Genomic DNA, 4,810 nt, shown 5'->3' with positions numbered 1-4,810 from the left:
TAGCAACCACGAACTTTACAAGTTCTTGATTTTGGTATTGGCGTGTCAGTTTTCTTCTTTATTTAGTCGACATCTAAAGTTAAACAAAAACAGTTGCCTACCTCAGCAAAAATCAATGTAGGCCAATTATGGCCAGTGTAGCAATTAGCAACATCAAAGTTGATTTGAATTCCATGCAACACTCGTTCCATACTTCTCTAGTGTGGAGGTCTTGCTTATTAATATTATCCTGTTTGTTTGATATTTTTTTCTTTAACTTAATAATATTAACCATAGACACTTTTTGCCTGGAGTACAAACTGGGTCACAGTATTCTCTGGTAAACAATTAAGTTCTTTTCCAAATATATGCTCAGCTAATAGAAACAGCATTCCTAGATTATTTTATTTTTTTTAAAGGGCTTCAGCTGTTTTAATGTCAACTTGTGCTGGGAATACTATAACTACATACAACCCTTTTCAGCTTTCAATCACTTGCATCTTATGTACAAAGTATGAAAACCAAAAACATCAAATTTTGAGAAATAATTTATTTATGAAACAATTGCATATAATTATAAAGCCAAACATTAATATATCAAGATTATTGCAATTATCACCATTTGCAGATTCTTGTTTAACTATGGTAGATGGAAGTATTAGTTGCCTTTTACATCACTTTTCACTTCCTGAAACAAAACAAAATGATTTTCTTAATCATCCATCTGAAATAATAAAATTAGCAAAAAAAAAAAATCTTTAGTTTATTAAATTAGTTTAATACATCAAAACAAAACAAGAAAAAAGTGATTGAATGAGATGAATCATGGCATAGATATCTATAAAATTTTGCTTTAGTGATAAAGGGGGAAAAATTTAAGTTATTTTAAGTGAAACATAAGCTAGAGAAATAAACTATTAGGCCTAATTTAAATAATTTAATTCCTTTCTCCCAAAACACTACATGTATCCTTAAAAAAAGAAAACTTAAAATTTATCAATATTTACCTTGTGTATAAACTCTTCTGTACATCTACTGTATCAGCTTGACGCTCATTAGGTATGCCTAGTTCCTGTTGAGCAGTTAAGACAGATTAAGTAAATAATTCAAATTTGTAAGACAAACCACTAAATGATACTGTTTTATATATATATATATATATATATATATATATATATATATATATATATATATATATATATATATATATATATATATATATATATATATATATATATATATATATATATATATATATATATATATATATATATATATATATCCTTCCTGCAAATCAGCATATTTTGCAAAACAAATATTTAAAAAAATACATAATGATATTGTATCAATCATCACCACTGACTTGGTTTTACTAGGTAAAATATTTTTTTAAATACAATATTTATACAAATAAAAATCTATCTCAATCAACATGTTCAAAATAAACCAAAGCAAACTTGTGATAACTTACCTGATTAATATTTGAGAGGATTCACCCAGTTCTCGCCACTGAAGCAGATTAGATGCATGTGTTATTACACTTGTGATATACTGATTGCCATTTTGTGTACTTTTAGTCCTGGAGATCTATGTAGGCATAGACTGTTAAACCTGGATAGTAATATTATAGAAGTAAATTATATCTAGTATAATATAAATATTTTAAAATATAAATGACACTAAATTATATTTATCATTATTGGAAATAAAAATGGTACAATTAAGTTATAAAAAAACAAATTATAAAATTTAAAGCAGCTTATTAATAATTGTCATACCTTTTCCTACTTTTATGTCAAATGTAAGAGGTAATAGAGAAAGAACATCTTGTGTCATTTAGTATGCTGTAGTCTTATTACTGGTAAAAATCAGATCTTCCCTTTTTTTTGGATGAACCTGTAAAAGAGAAATTACAACATGGATAAACACAATGAATATCATATCTAATCCTCAACTAGTTATCCCCCCAATCCTAACCTCATTTTTTAAAACCAATTTCTAAATATGTTTTCAGAACAAATGTATGTTAAGTCTACCTATTTTAATGTTCAGAATACTAATATTTATCAAAACTACCTCCAGTTGAAATTCAAGATACCTTTATAAAAAGTTATTATGACTTTAACTTTGTGTAGTTGTTATTTAGGCTATTTGTTTAATTTATATTATTTAAATTAATATTTCATGCCTTGTTTTAAAAAGATCTACAAGTCTACTTTTGATTTTATGGTATAATCTGATAAAAATTAGGCTGCTACATCTGAAAACTAAGGTCAATGCAAAGACTTCCAAATTAACGATAAGTAGGCTTGTATAGATATTGTATATAATTACTAGCCCAATAGTATTACTCTACGACCAATGTATAGGACTTAATGTATCAGACCTAATTCCTATAATTAGGCCTACTAATTATTAAATAATTAATAGATCTAACAGTAGGATAATTACAATTATGGGCCTTAGCTGACATAGAGAGCTGAATACTTAACTAAACATTTTTAAAAATTATAGTAAGCTAAGTGAGTTGAATTATTTTATTTAGATAGGCCTAGGCTATAATATACTCTATAGCAGTCTATAGTGATAGTCGCAGAGTAGCGTATATCATAATAATTTCAAATTAAATCTATAAGCAACATTAAGCCTCTGCCTTGTTGCCTAATTAAAAACTAAAGCCTATTAAGCCTTTTCCTAATAAGCCTTTGGCCTAATTTAAATAACAGCCTATAGGCCCTATAATATATAAATAGGCTAAATTACTTGTAAGACCTAATAGACTAATGACTAAGAGAGTGCTAGGCCCCTTTCCGATATTATATAATATCTAACACTGATTACATTAATTTACATAAGGCTATACCATCTTAACTATGACTAATACTTTTTCTACTAATAAAATAGGCTATCTCTAGTTTAAACTTAGGCCTAATAGTAATTAGTAATTATAATTAAGTAGGCCATTTTATGACATTTATAAAATTTTTAGTAGATGGCCGAGCCTTAAATTTAAATACTAAAATAGATTTAGCATACTATGCCTATTGTTGGTCTAATTAATAATTTATTTTTCATTTAGAATTTTAGATCTCCAAAAGATAGGCCTAGGTCCTAAATAAATTATTTTTATTTTATTGCGCCCGCCTTAATGTATAAGATGTGATCTGTTTTTTTTTAATAAAAATAACCCTACACAATACTAGTGATTTAACTAATATCTAGTACTACTTTAGGCCTATTTAATTATTTATTAGTAGGCTGAATAAAATCTAAAGCTATAAGGCCTACTTTATTACTATATTTGCCTATTATTCTATAATTAATTTATGTTTTCTTTCAATACATAGTAGATCCTGTGGTACCTCAACATTCTAGTGCCTCGACATACCAGATTTTTTAAATATGAGCAGTTGAGCGAGTAATATTTCGCTTTGAGTTATGCGCAAAATTAGAGATACCGTATTTCACAGTTCATGTAAAAGAAATACCCCCAAAAAGATGCAAATGATTATTTATCGCAGCTATTTAATTATAATAATAAGCGTCTTACTCATATTTGCAGCATTATGAAAGGGAGAAAGAAATAAACTTCCTAAACAAGTTTTATTTTAAGCTACCAGCACATGAAAGTGACTTAAATTAAGCATGGCAAAAAAGAAGAGAAAAGCTGTCACGAAAATTAAGCTAACGTAATAATTTTATTTAGTATTTATTTAGGCCTTACGTTTAAGTCTTAAGTGCAACAATGCTCAGTGAATTTTAGCCATTAATGGCATTAAGTTTAGGAATGATGTGTAGTACTTGTGTAGCTTTAACTTTAGTATATTTTTAGACCTAAGCCTAATCTTGTAGATATAGATCTACAAACAATTTGAAATAGAAGAGATTTAAAATTGAGTAGATCTAGACTTCTAGATCTAGATCCTAAATGCTAAAGGACAGCTATGCCACAGAAATAATTATCTTTCTATCTAGTCAATCTAGACTAGATCTAGCTAGTGCTACTGAAAAATTACTAGATTTTCTAGATCTAGATTCTATCATTTACTTTCGACGCACTAGGCATACTTTTAACTTTTTCTCTCTAGTCAATAATGTAGATTTCTAGATCTAAATGTAAATCCTGATCTTGTAGATTTGATTTACGTAGGCTGTAGGTTTTACATCAGTGTAAATCGTTGATCAAGTAGATCTAGATCTAGTCTAGATCTGGACTAGCTCTCGTCAAAACAAAATGGCTGGAATATTAGCTTCAAAACACCTACAGTTTATGCTTTCTTAATTGTGGAGAGCATGTTTAATTATTGTTTTATTTTCAACGACAGTGTTGACTGAGAAACCACCAAAGGGTTTTATTCTCAGCGACACAGTCGGAGAGAGGCTCAACGATTCTGTCGTTGAGATGATCCGCATGGGGTGTACAATGATACAAATCTACAGCTGGTATAAATGGGAGCAAGCACAACTACAATCATCAGCCCATGCATCTCTGAGCCAGTTTTATACGTAAAAGTCACGAGTTCATTCCCCTTTTCTTCAGCTGTTGACCAATCTATATTGCACCACTCTTGAATAAATGGAGGGGGGGGGGGGGGGGGCTGCTGCTGAATCAGTGCATTGGGTGAGATGGATGGCCGAGCCACCAATCAGAAACGGTGACTGAATTTGAAATCAGGCGGTGACCGGCGCTGGCCGCTTTCTTTTCACGTGCTCCATTTGTAAGTGTCAGAGGACGCCAGACCGAGTCGAATGTGTGATGGCGTTACTAACTTATTACCGCTCCTTTCTATTATATATATATATATATATATATATATATATATATATATAT

At 29.5% G+C, this 4,810-nt stretch overlaps 1 long non-coding RNA gene across 10 annotated transcripts; it reads right to left on the bottom strand.

Moving 5' to 3' along the window:
- Nucleotides 1-512: 512 nt before the first annotated feature.
- On the bottom strand, nt 513-4,236 carry LOC131933203 (uncharacterized). Of its 10 annotated transcripts, none has more exons than XR_009384884.1 (5): nt 4,144-4,236; nt 1,758-1,875; nt 1,451-1,590; nt 987-1,051; nt 513-667 (listed from the first exon to the last, which is right to left on the bottom strand). It is a non-coding gene; the product is annotated as an uncharacterized LOC131933203 (long non-coding RNA). The 10 variants fall into 10 exon arrangements; XR_009384880.1 differs by lacking the exon at nt 4,144-4,236 and adding an exon at nt 4,048-4,130; XR_009384882.1 differs by lacking the exon at nt 4,144-4,236 and adding an exon at nt 4,039-4,127.
- Between the last annotated feature and the right edge of the window lie 574 nt (nt 4,237-4,810).

This window comes from Physella acuta, unplaced genomic scaffold (genome assembly GCF_028476545.2).
Source record: "Physella acuta isolate Inbredline_101_S28 unplaced genomic scaffold, ASM2847654v3 ptg002401l, whole genome shotgun sequence".
Classification (NCBI taxonomy): Eukaryota; Metazoa; Mollusca; class Gastropoda; family Physidae; genus Physella; species Physella acuta.
Note: the sequence above shows the minus strand (reverse complement) of the source record. Positions and strands in the feature narration are given on the sequence as shown.